This window comes from Odontesthes bonariensis, chromosome 2 (assembly GCF_027942865.1).
Source record: "Odontesthes bonariensis isolate fOdoBon6 chromosome 2, fOdoBon6.hap1, whole genome shotgun sequence".
Lineage (NCBI taxonomy): Eukaryota > Metazoa > Chordata > Actinopteri > Atheriniformes > Atherinopsidae > Odontesthes > Odontesthes bonariensis.
The window spans coordinates 32,637,845-32,658,326 of NC_134507.1; the positions used below are offsets into that span (position 1 = coordinate 32,637,845).

At 44.6% G+C, this 20,482-nt stretch overlaps 5 non-coding genes and 1 pseudogene across 5 annotated transcripts; all 6 read right to left on the reverse strand.

Moving 5' to 3' along the window:
* Nucleotides 1–815: 815 nt before the first annotated feature.
* LOC142366021 (U1 spliceosomal RNA) lies at nt 816–979 on the reverse strand. Its single transcript, XR_012766697.1, has one exon. It is a non-coding gene; the product is annotated as a U1 spliceosomal RNA (small nuclear RNA).
* A 7,232-nt stretch (nt 980–8,211) lies between these two features.
* LOC142369797 (U2 spliceosomal RNA) lies at nt 8,212–8,402 on the reverse strand. The gene has a single exon (XR_012767707.1). It is a non-coding gene; the product is annotated as a U2 spliceosomal RNA (small nuclear RNA).
* Nucleotides 8,403–8,706: 304 nt separating this feature from the next.
* On the reverse strand, nt 8,707–8,819 carry LOC142370802 (U5 spliceosomal RNA). The gene has a single exon (XR_012767887.1). It is a non-coding gene; the product is annotated as a U5 spliceosomal RNA (small nuclear RNA).
* Nucleotides 8,820–9,424: 605 nt separating this feature from the next.
* On the reverse strand, nt 9,425–9,543 carry LOC142401086 (5S ribosomal RNA). The gene has a single exon (XR_012773069.1). It is a non-coding gene; the product is annotated as a 5S ribosomal RNA (ribosomal RNA).
* A 364-nt stretch (nt 9,544–9,907) lies between these two features.
* LOC142370280 (U2 spliceosomal RNA) lies at nt 9,908–10,084 on the reverse strand (annotated as a pseudogene).
* A 5,921-nt stretch (nt 10,085–16,005) lies between these two features.
* On the reverse strand, nt 16,006–16,118 carry LOC142374246 (U5 spliceosomal RNA). The gene has a single exon (XR_012768673.1). It is a non-coding gene; the product is annotated as a U5 spliceosomal RNA (small nuclear RNA).
* Between the last annotated feature and the right edge of the window lie 4,364 nt (nt 16,119–20,482).

Here is a 20,482-nt window from a genome sequence, read left to right on the forward strand (position 1 = left end):
GTCTTTGATTAAGGGGGAGAGGTTTTTTGTCAATGTTTATGTTGAGTTACAGGGACAACGTTGTGCTGGGTTAGAGGAGGAGGAGCCTACTCTTCCATGCTCTTTTGAAGTTGAAGGGGCTGGTACTTAAATTTAGGTACTGAAGGGCTTATAATTATGCAGAGTGTGGCCACGGTTTAGAGGTGTGGTCGGTAAAAGCAGTGAATATAGTGACATATAGTTTGAAGTGTAGTATTGAGTACCTTTGATTTATTGTTTTTTCATTTTGTGAGCTTATACGGGGGCAACATAGTAGTTGAGAGTGGGAGATTACCCATTTGTGGATTTTTTGTTTGAACAATTACATAGTTTTATTTTTTCTATTGAACATATAAATGGTGCTTAAATAAATATTTTCTTTTGGAAATTCATTGTATAAGTTGTCAGACTCCACTCACTTTAGGGTAACTGCATTACCAGGTACACATACTTACTATAGCTCAGCACGAACCCACTTTTGTCCACTTATTTATCTGAACGGTAATAGGAAGGGCTACACTTAGTTGAAGCAAACCCTCACGGCTTAATATCTCCAGTGTAGAAATGCTGCCGTTGTTGCCATCACTAAGGCAACGCCCACCTGCCTGGGGTGACTGCACTGTATGACATCACCTGACAACTGCGCAGCTGCATATCAGATGTGCAGAACAGCCGCAGCATTCAGCAAACCTTGCAAAACATGGGTTTTAAAGATAGAAAGGCGTTATTGAAGCAGCAACGCCAGGACAAAAACCAAGGTAGAGTTGCCCAGGGATATTCACTTTAAACAGTCAAATCAGGGGAGAGCGCGAACGCAGTCCCCCACTACCAGAAATTATGCAGTCGAGATTCCCACATTTGGGGAATTCGTAAGGGTCAGTACAGCCAGTATGCAATGGCTGAGCCTCGTCCTGGGTGAACCACCTTCTTGATCATGGTATCTCCCCTGCCAGGTAAGTATGAGTTGGAACTGTCAGAGGCTGACACCTCTTTTCCAGGTGCCTCACTCGGCCGGACACATGCCAACTAACAAGTAAGCCCAATCAGACTCTAAAACCTGCTCCTCTATTACCAATTCCAGCAGTCAATCAACCTTTTGAGCATGTGATCGTGGACTGTTTGGGCCCCCTCCCTCGCTCGAAATCCGGTACTATCTATCTTCTCACTGTAATGTGCCAAGCCACTCGCTATCCAGCAGCATACCCGTTGCGTACCATCACTGCTAGGTCGGTGGTGAGAGCGTTGTCACAATTCATCTCTATATTTGGCATTCCAAAAATCATTCAAAGTGACCAGGGTTTGAATTTCTCCTCACACCTTTTCTCTCAAGTGTTGAAGCAGCTTAACATCAAACATAACAAAGCATCTGCGTATCATGCACAAAGTCACGGAGCATTAGAACGTTTCCATCAAACGTTGAAGTCGTTGCTACGTTCTTATTGCATTCAAATGGAAGGTGACTGGGAGGAGGGTTTGCCCTGGTTAATGCTTGCGGCTAGGGAAGTAGTTCAAGAGAGTACAAGGTTTAGTCCAAATGACTTGGTGTTCGGCCATACTGTACGAGGTCCGTTAGCCATTTTGAGGGACCAGTGGATGGGGGAGGACCCTCCCCAGAACCTGTTAGACTATGTGAATGGTTTTCGGCGTAGACTTTATGCAGCTGGCGAACTGGCCAGGGAGAAAATGGAGCATGTGCAGGGAAAAATGAAAAAGCTCTATGATAGACGTACGGAACGGTGGGTTTTCAGTCCTGGTGATCGAGTACTGGCGCTGTTGCCCATCATAGGCTCGCCATTTCAAGCCAAATTTAATGGCCCACACACAGTTTTAAGGAAGCTTTCTGATTTAAATTATTTGATTTCGACTCCAGAGCGCAGGAAAACCACCCAATTGTGTCATGTGAACCTGTTAAAACCATATTATGAGCGTGCGTCAAAATCACCTGGGTATGGTGCACAGGTTATCGCGGTGAATTTTCATCCAGCATGTTTAGCAACTAGAGCATCAGCGGTCACTACACCTTTGTTGGTGAGCGAGGTGGAGGCGGATGGGTTACCAGCTGTTGATCAAGCATTAACACATGGGCGGCTGAAAAACTCTGAGGCTCTCTGTAACCTTGAGGCATTGTTGCAACATCTGCCAGAGTTAGAAAGGGCAGAGTTGGCAGAGTTGATTAGGTCTTTTCCATGTTTGTTTGGTGATACGCCTACTCAGACCCTCCTTATTGAACACGATATTGAGGTGGGAGATGTTCAGCCTATTCGTCAACGTTTTTTTCGTCTCAATGCTGAAAAACGCAGGTATCTGGATGCCGAAATTAAGTATATGTTGGAGAATGGAATAGCTGAGCCATCCTCCTCAAGCTGGGCATCGCCTTGCATCACGGTACCCAAAGCAGACGGCACACCAAGGTTTTGCACTGACTTCAGGAAAGTTAATGCTGTCACCAGACCTGACTCGTTCCCACTTCCTAGTATGGAAGATTGTGTAGATGAGGTTGGTCATGCTAAGTTTGTAAGTAAGTTTGATATATTGAAAGGGTACTGACAGGTCCCTTTAACTCAGCGGACCCATGAAATTTCTGCATTTGTGACACCGCACAGTTTGTTTTCTTACAAGGTTATGCCTTTTGGCTTGAGAAATGCGCCAGCGACATTTCAACGCCTTATGACTCGTGTTCTGGGGGACCTGGAGGGTTGCGCTGTCTATTTGGATGACGTGGTGGTGTTTTCTGACTCTTGGCGTCAGCATGTCGAGCGCATCAGGGCGCTGTTCGGTCGCTTGGCTGAGGCCTGTCTCACCGTGAACCTCTCAAAATTTGAGTTTGCCAAGGCGACAGTGACTTATCTTGGCCGAGTTGTGGGTCAGGGGTGCGTCCGTCCTGTGGCTGCTAAAGTGAGCCCGGTTGAAAATTATTCGGTACCAACCACGAAAAAGGAACTGTTGCGGTTCCTTGCATTAGTGGGTTACTACAGGTGTTTTTGTTGCAATTTTTCCACTGTTGCATCGCCACTCACTAACCTTTTGAAGGCAAAGGCAGTGTATATATGGACCCCTGAATGTCAACAGGCTTTTGAGAACATTAAAGCCTTGTTATGTACAGCTCCTGTTCTTGAGGCACCACGGTTTGACCGCCCTTTTTCACTGCAGGTAGATGCGAGTCACGTGGGTGCAGGTGCTGTTCTATTGCAAGCTGATGATCTGGGTGTTGATAAGCCAGTGAATTTTTTTTTTCAAAAAAGTTTAACTCCTACCAACTAAATTATTCAATCATCGAAAAGGAGGCACTAGCTTTGATATGGGCTTTGAAACATTTTGACGTGTATGTAGTTTCAGGCACTACACCCGTGGTGGTCTACACGGATCACAATCCACTAACCTTTTTGAACTCCTTGCAGTGTCCAAACCAGAGACTGATACGATGGTCTCTGATGTTGCAGTCTTATGGGTTGGACATCCGATATATAAAAGGATCAGAGAATGTGGTGGCGGATGCCCTCTCTCGGGCCCATTAGAAGTATGGGTTGGCGAGGGACCTGGTGTGCTAGGACAACTTTGATCGGTTGATGTCATTTGCGGAATTATTATCAGTTGAGTAAGGAAGGTTTTAAACTTACTAGAAAAGAGTCTATTTCTAGAATCTTGATTAATACTCCTAATATAGAAGGTTTTGCTAACGCATCAAAATTATTTTCTAAATGTGCTTATTTGCAGAGTTATAATCAGTGACTTATGAAGGTCTTAACCCTCTCGGAAAGAGTTTCTGTTCCGAGTAAAATGATGGAATAGTCCTGATTTGAAAGTGTAGCTTAAGCATTACAATTATGTTTACTAGTTCCATGCCTGTGCAATGAAGACTTGCTTGCTGCTTTTAATTGCAAAGAAGACCAGCTTACACATAAGCTTACATAATGATACATGAAGTCACTTCAAAAGGGGGATGACAGATATCTCCTAACTGGTTGTGCTACATCTCAAAAGGTAAGTGGCTCTTGCAGTTTGGGGGGTGGCTGCTAAAGTCTTGCTACTGCTAATACAGATGTGACACAATACAGAATAATACATTCCTACCTCAGTTATTTGACTGAATTAGTTGAAATGATAAAATCACTTCAAAAGGGGGATTGTTATAATTGGCTTTGTTCTTAGACATTAGGAATGAAATAAGTCTCAGTACTTTTCCATATGACCTTAAGTGATGCAGGAGTAGACAGACAAAACAATCAGGAAAGTCTGGGAAACCAAGGGCAGATTGATACACACACATTATTTGAATTCCTCACAGACATTATTTGAGTTAGACAATTCATATCCAATCACATTTGATCAACAAGGGATCCACCTCGGGAAACTAGGAGACATATATACGAGGTGTAACCGGGGATACGGGGCTCGGGCTGACGGATTCCTGCGAGAGTTCTGTCAGACTGAGACCAGCGCTGAAATGCTGCACTTGTTGCCATACCAATAAAGACTTCATTTTCACTTGAATTTACTCCGGTCCGTTCTTGAGCCTCCTACTAAAAGAACCCGATCTAACACCTTCCAGTTCCGCTTGCGGTGTCTGTTCCTGCCTCCTGTCTTTCTCCTCTTAAATGCTCACAGAAATCCTAGGCAAATCTCTGTTGCTGAGGAGCAAGTTTGGTGTGCTGGGGGCAGATGGCAGTGGTTGGACTTTAAACTCCTAATGGGGCAAGTGTTTTTTTTCTGATTTGTTTTTTTTGATAACTTTTCATTGAGCATTTAATAGTGCTGGTTGTGTGTTGTACCTACTAGGTTTTAAACATATTTCGGTTCCCTATATTGAACCTCTTTTTAGGGGGAGGGTGTCACAGCCCCTGGGGCTTGTGCTGGGCATGTCTCTCTCCTCCCTCTTTCTTTGGCTGTGTTCAAAACCGCCTACTACATACTTGAAAACGGCATACTCATCGATCTGACAGTATGCAGAGCGTTTACACACAGTGCACTTCACTCCTGCCCGAGCCGAAATCAGCCGGCCTGAAAAGCTGATTTCGCTTAAGCTATAAACTCTGTAAATATATAACTTTAGCAACATTTGAAACATTTTCATTCGAGAAAGTAGTCATTTAGACCCCCAAGGTGTTGAAAATCTGACAAGATACCGGCTATTTATAATTTTGTTCTCACGAATTCGGCGCTACTAAAGCTAGCCGCAGTGAGCAACGCACTTCCGGTTATGCCGTTTTGACTGCTCTCGTCCCGTTGACGGAATTTGACAGTTCAAATGGCGATGGGCGACGTCAAATTACGTTGCATCTTGGGTATTTTGAGTGTGACGAGTAACCTCATGATGAATACTCAACATTTCGGCGAATCTAGTATGTATCTAGTGTACATCCGGGAACTTAAAAAAGTATGACTAGTAGGAATAGTAGGAGAAGTAGGTGGTTTCGAACACAGCCTTTGTCTCCTCCCTCAGACTAGGAAGCTGGTTGGAGTGTGCAGCAGTGATTGCGGCAGCTCGTACACCTGGCCGTCTGTGGGAGTGGTTTTAAGCCGCCTTATTTTGTTAATTCTTCCCTTTTGGTTCCTGGCTGGGTTTGTGAGAAAATCATTGTGTTTTGGGATTGTTTGCTTTATCCTTTTGATATGTTTCGCACCATACAACACCTTTGCCGCACATTTATGCTCCATAACACCACTACACTACTGATGACTGATTTGCCACATCCCATTGTTTTACTTTTGTTGAATTCGTAGCTTAAGTTTGAATTGTTTAAATAAATTTGATTTCCTTATAACTTACATACCGTGTGCTTCCTCCTTTTTGATACGGCTTTTGAGCCAGGTCGTGTCATTAGTAAAAGCAAAGGTAAAATCACAGCTTTGATGATTAAAACCTTTCCTTCAATGGTCAGTCCTCTAAGTCCCCAGTATCCTAGTCTTTGCTTGACTTTCCCTACCACGTCTGGCCAGTTTGATGACCCTCCTCCTTCCCTGTCAAATTTAATCCCCAGTATTTTCTGATTGGTCTGGGTTATAGTCACGGGGAGTCCTGTTGTCTCGGTCGCTGTCCATGGCCCATAAAATTAGGCTTGGGTCTTGTCTCTGTTTAGTTTTGCCCAGTGTTCAAACTATGCCGAGATTTTCGGGGGGTCAAAAGTGTAATCGGTCTCCAATTCTTCAAGTCAGTCTTGTCTTTTTTTTGTGAAGATAAAATTGGTCAACAGCTTGTTTAATTTCTTCCATTGTATCAACTATGCACCCGTTCTCTTTTGTTAGCTTTGAAATGGCCCCCCCTTTATTTACAATTTTCTTTGTAGAGCTGTAGTCGCTTCTGCAGTCCCATCAAGCGTCTGTTTTCCCTATTCTTTTTTCTCCTACCTGCCTGTCTAAAGAAAGTCTGGGTCTTTTCCTTCACCATTTCCCACCAGTGTGCACGTGTATCGTAAAAGTCTTGAAGGGTCCGCCACTCGTGGTACTGCTCACGGTACTGACTAACTATTTCATCCCCCTCCAAAAGGGAGCAGTTTAGTCTCCACAGACCACTTCCGGAAGTCACACCCGAAGATAGTGATAGGGTGCAGGAAAGAATAAGGTGATCAGAAAAGAAAACGGGGGTCAATCTAGCATCGGTTGGTGGGCAGTCCCGTGTAAAAAGGTAATCCATACGAGAGGCTCTGGTGCCATCACCACTGAACCAGGTGAAGCCCTCCTCTCTGGGATGCATGGTTTTAAAACAGTCCTGAAGTTTAAAATCCTTGCATATGCCCTGTAATAAAACCGATGTTTTGTCAACTTTAAAGAATTCCCCTGCTCTTTTTCTGTCACTCCTGCTTAAAATACAGTTAAAATCACCCCCTAAAACTAGTGGTGCCCTACCTAGCATGTGGGACTGCAGGTCTTCTAAAAGGTCATACCGGTCATTTTTTTTCGTTAAAGCCATAAATATTTAAGAGGTTAAAATCTTGTCCCATAAAAGTCAAATGTGCTAAAAGTGCCCGTCCGTCTCTCACCACAGTGCTGCCCTTCACCAGAACCTGAGGGTTTTTGATTAAAATGGCCACTCCATAATTTTTTCTCTTCCTGGACATTTTGGGATCATTATTTGTATTTCTCAATTCCACTTGTTGGGAAAATCGCATCGATTTAGAAACATTGCAGTCCAGTTCGCGCGTAACATAATCAGCATGCATTATGGGAAATGTAGCTTTTGGTCCGTGCACATATTTGACTTTATTTTGATTTTATTTTTAGACAATCAGACCTTTTAAGCTCTCGCGGGCCACATAAAATGACGAGGCGTGCCACATTTGGCCCGCGGGCCTTGAGTTTGACACATAAGCTATAGGAGAATCAGAGGACAATTCTGATGCAAGCCTCTTTGTTTGCTGGGCATCTGGGAGGGAGGCATCCTCGCTATCATCCTGTGATTGGACTTCTTCACATTCTGAACTAGCTCCGCCTTCTGCCTGCACCACCTCCTCCTTTCCAGAACTCTCCATTGGTGGGGGTGTAGCAGGCCTCTCCCCCTCCTCTGCCTCACCTGACGGCTGTCCACCATTCAGGGGTTTTGGCGGGAAGTTTTTGCGAAAACCAAATCCCTTGTTAAAAGGCAATGACAGGATGCAATTCAAATCGTCTGGCTTGAAGTTCAATGTTTTTTGGATTAGCTTCCGAGAGAAGTCCAATCTGGACATCTCTATAAGCTTTCCTTCCTTTTCTTTAAATAAAAATCTAGCGCTGTGATGCCTCCTCATGCCAGCATAGTTAGCCGACATGATGGAGGCACCACAAACAGTTTTAAAAAAAAAAAGCTTAAAAGAAAAATAATAAATATCACACTAAAACCCAATAAAAGAGTAAAAAGTGGATAAAACAGTACTAATAAGGATACTTACCTTCCTCTCCAAAAAAAAAGGGACACCGACCTTGTTTCAGCTGAAACTCCTTGGACTAGTTCAAAAAAGTAAAAACCTGAAAAAAGAGGGTAAGACAGGAACATTTTTTGAGAAAGAACTCCAAATACAAAGAGTTGGAATAATTTGACCAGACACAAAATTAACCTCCAAAGCGCGAGAATTTAATGCCGAAAGGTATAAAATCATCCACCCAAAAGTGGCGATCGCAGTCTTAGCCAAAAAGCCGAGAAGCGATTTTAGAAGTCAGAATACAACGGCTCCCTGAAACTACCACCATGTACCGCTGGTTTTGTTATTTCACAAGAGTTGGGAAGAGTGCACCGTTCCCGGCGGCACTGCAGTACTGGGTCGATGCGTGGAGTGAACGGAGCAAGCCCCTTTTTCAACCCCTGTGCCTAAAAATCCATTTAATATGTAGTCCTCATATAGAGGACGTATCAGATATTAAACTGATAAGAACAGATACTACACTTGATCTTAGCCAAAAGGCCGAGAAGCGATAACCCTCCACTGTTTCACGTCCGAGCGCCCTTCCTGGCACAATGCGCACTTGTGGCGGTGCTCTTTTTTTGCCTACAAAGCGTCACTTTGCACCTCCGCCCACCCGCTGCAGTGAGCACTCTTCAGCCGTTTCAGATGGTACAACTTTGCACTTCCGCCCGCTCCACTGAGCACCATTCAAACAACAACAATTTAGCGCTCCAGCTTTGAACATGGGCACGGTCTCAACAAATAAGGTGACTCTACTCCGAGAAGTCACTTGGCACAGCAAGAAGATTTCCTTTGCACAGACAGAATGGGCTTCACCCGCAAAGGTAAAGCCTTCCAAAAATAGAAACAACTCATTAATGTTGCTCTCCACGGAAGTCTTTAGTAAAAGGCGAAAGACTTGTACGTTATGAAGAGAAACCAGAGTACGAGAATTTGACACTGCGGGAGCAGTGCATCAGGCTAGTTGGTATAGCCACCTTCCCCACGGTGAGCTTTGCTTGGTTGAGACGCTGGCTCCTCGGCCGACCAGGTAGGAACAATCGGGCCCTATTCAATGGCTGCTTTGTCTTTTACTCTGTGCAAAAGACTAGGGGTCTTGAGGCTTTGTTCTGACCGCTCATTGGGTGTAGAGCTTTTTTTCAAGCAATTCTCCCAGTCGGCCCAATCCCAGAGCCATCTCAAAGTGGAGTTCACTTTCACTCTCTTTTCGCAGACTAAAAAGCCAGAGTTTTATCTCAGAAGCTAAGCAGAGTCGGGCCTGGTTAGTACTTGGATGGGGAGACCGCCTGGGAATACCAGGTGCTGTAAGCCTTTTGGCTTCTCCAGGCGCATGCAGTTTGACTGCGTCAAATGCAAAGGCAGTCCCTGTTTGACTTTTTGGAACTGCTCCTTTGTCAGGACAAAGTTAAATGTATGAGGATCAAAGGCAACCATGACCTGGGACACCTTAGCAGATCCAGGATCAGCAAGATGGATCACAGGGTGATCAACAGATGTTTCAACAAAAGACATGCAGAGAGAAGAGAGAAAAATGCTTACAGCACCTGGTATTCCCAAGCGGTCTCCCATCCAAGTACTAACCAAGCACGACCCTGCTTGGCTTCCGAGTTCGGACGAGATCGGGCGTGTTCAGGGCGGTGTGGCCGTAAGCCACAATCCCTGTGACAAATATGTGTTACATAGGTGCTGGAACCATACGTTTCCCCTATTTCACCAGAGAGTTGGCTTGAGAGGCTGATGTTGAGCCTGCACGTCGACTTCCCTGATGTGATTGTTCTCTGCAGCTGAAAATGGGACTCTCAGATAACTTAGTGTGTGTCTGTCAAGCTCCTCTGTTCTCTGTGTGTAGTTTGGTGTTCATGGTCATACAGGGAAACCAGGGAAGCTCAGTCCCACGACATGCTCATAAACTGCGTCTTTTCTAAAGATTATAGTACTATTTTAGAAGTCAGAATACAACGGCTCCCTGAAACTACCACCATGTACCGCTGGTTTTGTTATTTCACAAGAGTTGGGAAGAGTGCACCGTTCCCGGCGGCACTGCAGTACCGGGTCGATGCGTGGAGTGAACGGAGCAAGCCCCTTTTTCAACCCCTGTGCCTAAAAATCCATTTAATATGTAGTCCTCATATAGAGGACGTATCAGATATTAAACTGATAAGAACAGATTTTTTTCTTTTGAAAAAATTTATTGACACTAATACATCCTATTTTCACAAAAACTTCATATTTAAGACATTTGTTTTACCTATGAATAAAAACATCAATAAATAAGTGTAATCTGTATAACCACATTTAAAACAACAACAATAAAACAAGTTTTTCATGGGATATTACAGATAAAGTCAATGTCGTCTAATGTAAAAGCTACATGTGAAGTAGTTCTCATGCGAGTAGCAGTTTGTATTGAGTGTCTTTAAAAAGGAGTGCATTAGTTAAAATGCTCTCTTCCAAGTCCATTTTTTGTGCAGGAGCGTAGTGAGTCCCTACCCAGGGAAACTCATTTCGCTCCCCCAAACAGTAGGTCTCTCGGGATCCTGTCGTGGTGCTCAGAGGAGATCCCCACCCTGTTGCTCCTTCCCACCTGCCTCACCCGGAGAGCCAGGCCGTCGCTGCTTTGACCTTTTTGTGTGTAGCTCCGGCTCCTTCATCCGAATGGGCACAGAGGCGATTCTTCTTTGTGGATGTGTCCTAGGCCCGCCGCCTGCAGCTCCGGCCGCTTGAGCCGCTGCTGCGGCCATCCGGATCACAGCCACGGGGGGGATCTGCATGCGCTTCCTCACCAGCAAGTTCCTGGAGGTCCACATGGCGTCTTTGATGGCGGCTAGGGTGAGCCACTGCTTGGCAAAGTCATTCTTTTTTATTTTTGTTTGGCTCACCCCATAGAGCACGAGTTGTGCTGTGAGGACCTCCCTTGCTGGCAAGTACGGGAATTGCAAGGAGCTGGCTTGTTGCCCACTGGTCTGCAGCAGCGCTGCACTCCCAGAGCAGGTGCCTCACCGACTCGGGCGCGCCACAACCAGGTCGCGGGCAGGTTGAGATCGCTGACATGCCCCGGGAGTGCATAACGGACCTGACTGGCAGGATCTCATGAGCCACCATCCACGACAGGTCCCGGAGTCTGTTTGGGAGAGCGGAATGGTTGACGTTGCACCAAACTGTTGAGGGCTCGCCGAACGCGAGCCCACGCACTGGACTCACTGGTTCCCGCTCCTGCACAACAGAAATCAAAGAGCGGTGGTTTGTTAAAACATGCAACTCCTCTGCCTCCAAGTTAAAATGCTTTAAGAACGTCTGGATAAAAGCATAGGATGGTGGCAGGCTAAAAGACACAGGCACTTTTAGGTCGGTGGGTAAAATCTTCAGTCTTCTGAGGTAAGAACCCATCCAGAATCGTGTCATTGCTTTAGTTTTGGGGTTTCCGGATGGGTCTGTGGCCTGTAGGATGTGCAGTGTAGTGTATCTGCTTCCTAAAAACAAATAAAAATCAGGCACTCCTTTTCCTCCTTTCTCTTTTTGTTTCTTCATTACATCTTTCCCACTTGGAGCCCCACAGAAAATAAAAAATGGCTCGGTCCAGGTCTAAAAGCACTTTTCTAGGTGGGATAAAAACAGAACTGATTAGTAAAAGCAAAGGTAAAATCACGGCTTTGATGATTAAAACCTTTCCTTCAATGGTCAGTCCTCTAAGTCCCCAGTATCCTAGTCTTTGCTTTACTTTCCCTACCACGTCTGGCCAGTTTGATGTCCCTCCCCCTTCCTTGTCAAAATTAATCCCCAGTATTTTCTGTTTTGTCTGGGTTATAGTCACGGGGAGTCCTGCAGTCTCAGTCGCTGTCCATGGCCCGTAAAATTGGGCTTGGGTCTTGTTTCTGTTTAGTTTTGCCCCAGAGGCCCGTCCATACCAGTCAGTCAAGTCCAGAGTCCTATTGATGGATATTAGGTCTGTACATAAAATGTTCACGTCGTCCATATATAAAACACACTTTGTCGATAGTCCCCCGCTCCCCGGGACTCTCACCCCATTGATTCGGTGGTCCCTTCTCAAGCTCTGTGCCAGTGGTTCCACACAGATGATGTAGAGGAGGGCAGATAACGGACAACCCTGACGGACACCGCAGTGGATGTTTACTGCTTTTGTCAGATGCCCGTTAACAAGGAATTTGCTGGTAATGCCCCGGTACAGCAGACCCACCCAAGCTATAAACCTTTCTGGGAACCCCATTTTTGGCAGTACCTGGAAAAGGTACTGGTGCGAGACCCGATCAAAGGCTTTCTCAAAGTCTAAATTTAGGACTGCTAGCCGAATGTTTCTGTCTCTCGCATAACAGATGGTGTCTCGGATCAGTACGAGGCTGTCGGTTATCTTCCTCCCCGGGATGGCACAGGCTTGATCCGGGTGAATCAGGTCTTCTAAAAACAAGGACATACGTGAGGCTAAAAGTTTACTAAAAAGTTTACAGTCAAAGTTTAAAAGTGTAATCGGTCTCCAATTCTTCAAGTCAGTCTTGTCTTTTTTTTTGTGAAGAAGAGTCACTATCCCTGCTCTAAAACTGTCAGGAAGTCGCTCAAGTTGCTCAAAATCCATAAAAACAGTAAACAAGTCAGGTGCTAAAATATCCCAAAAGGTCAAATAAAATTCCAAGGGAAGTCCATCTTGTCCTGGGGACTTCCCTTTCTTAAAATTTGTAAAACATTTATTTAACTCTGAAATTGTAAAATCTTGGGTTAAAAGCACACTGTCTTTTACTGTTTTTTTCTATGAAATTTAAAACTTCTGTCATGGTGTCCATTTCAACAGGTTTTTGTTCGTACAATTCACGATAAAATTGTTCAACAGCTTGTTTAATTTCTTCCATTGAATCAACTGTGCACCCGTTCTCTTTTGTTAGCTTTAAAATGGCCCCCCCTTTATTCACAATTTTCTTAAAAAAATACCTTGTGCACTTCTCTCCTTCCTCTATTTCTCGTTCCCTGCTTCTTAAAATGACACCCTTACTTTTAATATCTGCTAAAATCGACATCTCTGTTTTCACTTGTTTAATTTCATCATTAAAATCCATCCCTTTTTGGTTTAATTTAAAATAGCGCTGTAGTCGCTTCTGCAGTCCCATCATGCGTCTGTTTTCCCTATTCTTTTTTCTCCTACCTGCCTGTCTAAAGAATGTCTGGGTCTTTTCCTTCACCATTTCCCACCAGTGTGCACGTGTATCGTAAAAGTCTTGAAGGGTCTGCCACTCGTGATACTGCTCCGGGTACTGACTAACTATTTCATTTTCTTCTAAAAGGGAGCAGTTTAGTTTCCACAGACCACTTCCGGAAGTCACACCCGAAGAGAGTGATAGGGTGCAGGAAAGCATCAGGTGAACAGAAAAGAAAACGGGGGTCAATCTAGCATCGGTTGGTGGGCAGTCCCGTGTAAAAAGGTAGTCTATACGAGAGGCTTTGGTGCCATCACCACTGAACCAGGTGAAGCCCTCCTCTCTGGGATGCATGGTCCTAAAACAGTCCTGAAGTTTAAAATCCTTGCATATGCCCTGTAATAAAACCGATGTTTTGTCAACTTTAAAAAATTCCCCTGCTCTTTTTCTGTCACTCCTGCTTAAAATACAGTTAAAATCACCCCCTAAAACTAGTGGTGCCCTACCTAGCATGTGGGACTGCAGGTCTTCTAAAAGGTCATACCGGTCATTTTTTTCGTTAAAGCCATAAATATTTAAGAGGTTAAAATCTTGTCCCATAAAAGTCAAATGTGCTAAAAGTGCCCGTCCGTCTCTCACCACAGTGCTGCCCTTCACCAGAACCTGAGGGTTTTTGATCAAAATGGCCACTCCGTCATTTTTGTTTTGGTTGGATCCACTCCACAATGATGTCTGTGGCCACATCTCCTCCCACTGTCTGTAGTGCTTTAAAAACGGTAGGCCGCATTCCTGTATTAAAAGAACATCTGACTTAAAAGAACTAAGAAAGGATAAAACACTCTGGGCTCTAACTTTCGACTTTACACTTCTCACATTAATAGTTGAGAGAGTGAGTGTCATGAGTATGGTTAAAAACAACAGGTATGACATCTTAAAAGACTAAATGAGGGTTAAAACATTTAAAATGTCTTAAAAGCAGTTATGTAATTTCTTGTGAATGGAGCTCTTCCTTCACTTCTACAGGTGAGAGGCGAGGGTGTTGAGCTCTATTCCCCGGTCGGACTCTGGGGGTTGGCCTCTGTTGCAAGGTTTTGTTAAACTTTGAGTCTCTAGGGGTTGATTGCAGAACTACATTTAAAAAAGAGACCTCATTTGGTGAATTGGAGGGGAAGACTCTGGGCTCCTCCACAGATGAACTGTCTGAGGTAGTCCCAGCTCTTCCCCTCTTCTCTGAGACTATAGGAGAATCAGAGGACAATTCTGATGCAAGCCTCTTTGTTTGCTGGGCATCTGGGAGGGAGGCATCCTCGCTATCATCCTGTGATTGGACTTCTTCACATTCTGAACTAGCTCCGCCTTCTGCCTGCACCACCTCCTCCTCCTCCTCTCCAGAACTCTCCATTGGTGGGGGTGTAGCAGGCCCCTCCCCCTCCTCGGCCTCACCTGACTGCTGTCCACCATTCAGGGATTTTGGCGGGAAGTTTGAATTTTCCAGCCCAGCTGTTTCAAGTAGCTCGTTAACTGCCTCGGTCTGCCCTCCATTTCCTTCCCGCGTTTTTTTGGATTTCAATTTGTTGGCAAAAGATTTTGGGCAATCTCTGAAGAGGTGGTTTGATTCTCCACAGAGATTGCACTTTCTGCCATGAGTACACTCTTCGAAGGTGTGACCGATTCCTCTACATTTGCCACAAAACACCTTCGTGCAGGCCTCCACCAGGTGCCCGTGCTCCCCACATTTGCGGCAGAGTTTGTGCTGTCCCTGGTAGTGGATGTAGCCTCTGTTTTCTCCCAAGACAATCATTGATGGGAGATGTTTCAGGCCCTGGAAGCCCTGGGGGTCTTGCCATTGTTGGATGGGGACCCTCCAGGCGCAGTTCCAGATGCCGTCGACATCCCTCACTTTCATTGCCTGGCCTTTAACAGTGCAGAATCTTCCCAACCATATACAGATATCTTCTGCGTTCACCATTTCATTGAACATTCTGACAATTACTGTCTTCAGAGTATTGTCAGTAAGTTTCTCAACAGTAAACGCAGAAAACTGGGCTTGCACATTACCAAATCTCATCCAAAATTCCTGCAGCAAAGCTGCAGTGCGAAAACTTACATCGAAACCTTTGTTAAAAGGCAATGACAGGATGCAATTCAAATCGTCTGGCTTAAAGTTCAATATGTTTTGAATTAGCTTCCGAGAGAAGTCCAATCTGGACATCTCTATGAGCTTTCCTTCTTTTTCTTTAAATAAAAATCTAGCGCTGTGGTGCCTCCTCATGCCAGCATAGTTTGCCGACATGATGGAGGCACCACAAACAGTTTTTAAATAAAATGCTTAAAAGAACAATAATAAATATCACACTAAAAGCCAATAAAAGAGTAAGAAGTGGATAAAAAGGTACTAAAAAGGGATACTTACCTTCCTCTAAAAAACGGAACACCGACACCGACCCTGTTTCAGCTGAAACTCGTTCAAAAACCAAAAAAACTGGGAAAAAAAAGGGTAATACAGGAAAATTTAAAGGCAAAGAACTCCAAATACAAACGACTTGGAATACTTTGATCGAACGCAAAAAGGAACCTCCAAAGCGAGAAAATTTAATGCCAAAAAAGCATAAAATATTCCACCCAAAGGAGGCGATCGCAGTCTTAGCCAAAAGGCCGAGAAGCGATAACCCTCCACTGTTTCACGTCCGAGCGCCCTTCCTGGCACAATGCGCACTTGTGGCGGTGCTCTTTTTTTGCCTACAAAGCGTCACTTTGCACCTCCGCCCACCCGCTGCAGTGAGCACTCTTCAGCCGTTTCAGATGGTACAACTTTGCACTCCCGCCCGCTCCACTGAGCACCATTCAAACAACAAACAATTTAGCGCTCCAGCTTTGAACATGGGCACGGTCTCAACAAATAAGGTGACTCTACTCCGAGAAGTCACTTGGCACAGCAAGAAGATTTCCTTTGCACAGACAGAATGGGCTTCACCCGCAAAGGTAAAGCCTTCCAAAAATAGAAACAACTCATTAATGCTGCTCTCCCCGGAAGTCTTTAGTAAAAGGCGAAAGACTTGTACGTTATGAAGAGAAACCAGAGTACGAGAATTTGACACTGCGGGAGCAGTGCATCAGGCTAGTTGGTATAGCCACCTTCCCCACGGTGAGCTTTGCTTGGTTGAGACGCTCGCTCCTCGGCCGACCAGGTAGGAACAATCGGGCCCTATTCAATGGCTGCTTTGTCTTTTACTCTGTGCAAAAGACTAGGGGTCTTGAGGCTTTGTTCTGACCGCTCATTGGGTGTAGAGCTTTTTTTCAAGCAATTCTCCCAGTCGGCCCAATCCCAGAGCCATCTCAAAGTGGAGTTCACTTTCACTCTCTTTTCGCAGACTAAAAAGCCAGAGTTTTATCTCAGAAGCTAAGCAGAGTCGGGCCTGGTTAGTACTTGGATGGGGAGACCGCCTGGGAATACCAGGTGCTGTAAGCCTTTTGGCTTCTCCAGGCGCATGCAGTTTGACTGCGTCAAATGCAAAGGCAGTCCCTGTTTGACGTTTTGGAACTGCTCCTTTGTCAGGACAAAGTTAAATGTATGAGGATCAAAGGCAACCATGACCTGGGACACCTTAGCAGATCCAGGATCAGCAAGATGGATCACAGGGTGATCATCAGATGTTTCAACAAAAGACATGCAGGACGCAGAAGTAAATATAACTGTATTTTTTTTTAGAATTGGAAAGAATTGTCCTTATGGATAAAAATCATGTCATTAACATCCATTTCTGTGACGGAAGTTAATAATTATTTGTGTTGACAGCAGCACCGTCACTGTGAAGGAGAGTGCATTAGAGTGTTATAAATAGTAGCTGAGGGATCACTATTGTCTATACCTGGGTGGTAGAATACAAACACTTCTACACATAGATTATATAAACCACCCCAGTCAGACCATCACCTGAGATGTCTACCCTGTGAGGGACATTTGTTTTTTGAGGTGTGGGAGTTAGAGGCAGCTGGAAGCTCTAACAGTCAACCAGCCACAGAGGATGAAGCTCTGATCACTTTTTTCTCATTCTCATGAGAAAATCTCAGCAATCTCATTGCTTTACAACTTCACCGCTTGACTTGGCTCATGGATTATCTATATACAATACATCTTCACTGTAAAGTCCAATAGCTGCCCTGACATACATACATTCGTTAACTTTACTAGGTTAATTACCATATGCACTTATGACTGATTTTTATGAAGTAAAAGTTAGTTGCATGGTGAAAAATGCAAAAAACTTAGTGTTTAGAGTGAAGATGACTTTATTTAGAGTGAAGCTCATTCAACAATAAGTAGCAACACAGTCTCACTCCCACTGCGGATTCATAGAAGAAGAAGTGTGCATGGTGCGACATTCAGTCTCTCCCGCTCAGCAAAGTATATTAGGTCTATGTCAGCAACGCAGCAGTCCAGCACACAGGCCGGGGCACTGAGGGCAGCCTGCTGAGTCCACTTTTTTTAATTCTTTTGAAGAAGAATAAATAAGGTAAGTTATCAAGCAAGTATGTTTGTTAATATGTTTTAATTACTGCTCTGACTGTTAGCGTTCACTAGCTAACGTTAGCATTAGTTAGCTAGCTAACGAACCAAACAGGCATAACGTTAGCCTGTTCAGGCCATGGTTAAGGCGAGTTTGGGCGGTTTCCCACCATAGTCTTTCTAAATATAAAATATATTGGGAAAAAAATCATTAACATTGAGGCAGTGGAAAGACCCTGCCCTCTGGCAGAATAAATTTCATATGTATGTATATAGTTTACACATAGTTAATATTGTTTTATGTTCTATTTTTATTAATGACGTTTCTTTGAAAATATAATAAAAATGAATTTAAATCCAGCATTTGGCTCAGTTGTATTGCTGTGGTAATATAGTCTGTGAAGATGAAGTGAAGATAAAAACTCTCCCAACCAAGGCTCAGCTCTGAAATACTACTGACAGGAATTTCAGATGTGAGATGGTGACAGAGGGAGGACACCTGGAAGAAACCCTGGACAGAATCAGACTTCAGATTTATTCATCTATTCAATAAAGATATATTTCAGTACTCTGTTTTAACGTAACATATAACAGTACAGATGTACATGTTCATTTATTTGTCATTTCAGTTCAGTTTTATTAACACAGACACAATTAAAAGAAGTAGCTTAGCTAAGGAATCCTACAAAATGCACCGTAACTTCTGTTCAATCCCGAGCACGCACAGAAGTGTGGGAAGAAAAAACTGAGTTTTAACAGGAAGAAACCTCCATCAGAACCAGAACCAGGAAGGGCGGCCATCTGCCTGGAGCAGCTGGGGCTGAGAGGACAGAAAAGAGGGGACAACAAGCAGCGTAACACCAGGCCAGGGACACCTGCTGAGAGAGGAACAAGTTAATGACAACAATGATGGCACATGTACATGGAGAGGAGAGGTGCATCATGGGAGCTCCCCCAGCAGGCTGGGCCTACAGCAGCAGAACTATGGGATGTTTCAGGCTCAGCTGAGCCATCCCTAACTATAAGCTTCATCAGAAAGGAAAGTTTTAAGCCTGATCTTAAAAGTAGAGAGGGTGTCTGCTTCCTGAAGCCAAACTGGCAGCTGGTTCCACAGAGAGGGGCCTGATAACGGAAGGCTCTGCTCTGCCGTTTACACAAAAGGGGGAGATTAACATTATGCAGGACAGGTCCGATCCCTCGGACCTGTCCTGTATATAGCTCATGCAAATTTGACTGTATCCATTGAACTTATGATAGAATCATGCACCGTATTGGTCATTTTGGGGAACTCTGATTAAAGTTTTAATAATGTCTCTTGCTGAGATTACATTTTATAACATTTAAGTCTAACACACCATGTTACTGTGATAAAATTAAAGCTACAAGATGTCCAGGTTACACATATATCAATAAAGATGAAGAAGTGCTCACGCAGTGTTGTGTTCATTCCTACTGATGACAGTCCAGTGAAAATGAGTCGCCCCATGTCATTCTTGGAGGACACCCCGTCAGAGTCTCGTAATGTCTGGATGACGAGTTTGAGTGACAAATACAAAGCCAGACCCGAGACCCCAGAGTATGAGGAGATGTGCTCGGCTGATTTTGCTGCTAGCTGCAGGTTTGTCAGTGCAGACCACTCAAAGCGTGATGGTGTTTCACCACTTCTGAATGAGCTGGGATTTGTCCAAAGGCGGAAAAATGATAAGCCCTCTGTCATCAGATATTACCAATGTTCCAAGGAGAAGCACCCCGAGCAGTTTTATGCCAGATTACTGAGACTGTACCTTCCTCACCGATCCGAGTATGAAATACCAAGTGCCCATCTTCCAACCTACGAGTCTTTGTACAACTCTGGCTGGGTGCAGCTCCCAGGCTCAAACCGTCCTGAGAGCGTGAAAAACATTATACAAACACACAGAGACTAATATGAGAAACACACTGAGGAGATTGAGAATGCACTTGTAGAGTTTGAGGAGAGCAGAGAGCATGTGATGGATGAATGGTGTAATCTGGCTCCTGAATCTGAAGTTGTGATGATGAGCTGCAGCAAAGAGAGCCAGACGATGAGCAGGAACATGTGCCCGACTATTGTCCTCAGTCTGCTGCTGTGACAGAAATGAGAGCCATCAGAGAACCCCCAGCTGTGGATCCAGCTGTGCTGCGGCAGATGTATCAGAACCTGAAGCAGAAGCAGGCCTGTGTGTTCCATGCTATCAGAGACTGCTGCATTAAACTTGTGTGTGGCCTAAATCCAGAGCAGTTTTTCTTTTATGCCAACGGTGGTGCAGGAACAGGAAAGTCCCACCTGATGAAATGCATTTACTCAGAGGCATCTAAGATACTGAGCAAACTGCAGCTACATGCAGAGGAGTTTGCCATATCAAAGCCAACTGTTTTACTCTCTTCTTTCACTGGAACTGCAGCTTTCAGCATCTGTGGCACAACACTGCACTCTCTGCTGAAGCTTCCACGCAGTCTGAAAGCACCAATCCAAGGACTCCCTAACCAACTGGATGAACTCACATCTGAACCTTTTAATGCTCAAATCATCATTAGCGCTGAGATCTCCATGGTTTCAAAGCCTCTTTTTGCTTATGTGGACGCAGGACTGAAACAGATCAAAGGCAATCAGAGAGCGTTTGGTGGAATGTCAGTTTTAGCTGTTGGAGATTTCTATCAGCTGCCGCCTGTGCGCCAGTCTAAACCTCTGTGTGTACACGATCCAGCAGATACTGACCTGTGGCAGGAACATTTTCAGATGATCACTCTGACTGAGATCATGAGACAGAAGGATGATGTTGCCTTTGCAGACGTGCTGAACAGGATTGGGGTGAAACCAAAGGCAGATGAGCTGTCTCAGGCTGACAGAGATTTGTTGTCACAGGCCATCACTGAACCAGCTCTTTGTCCCACTGAGCTTCTGCACATTTTCCCACCAATAA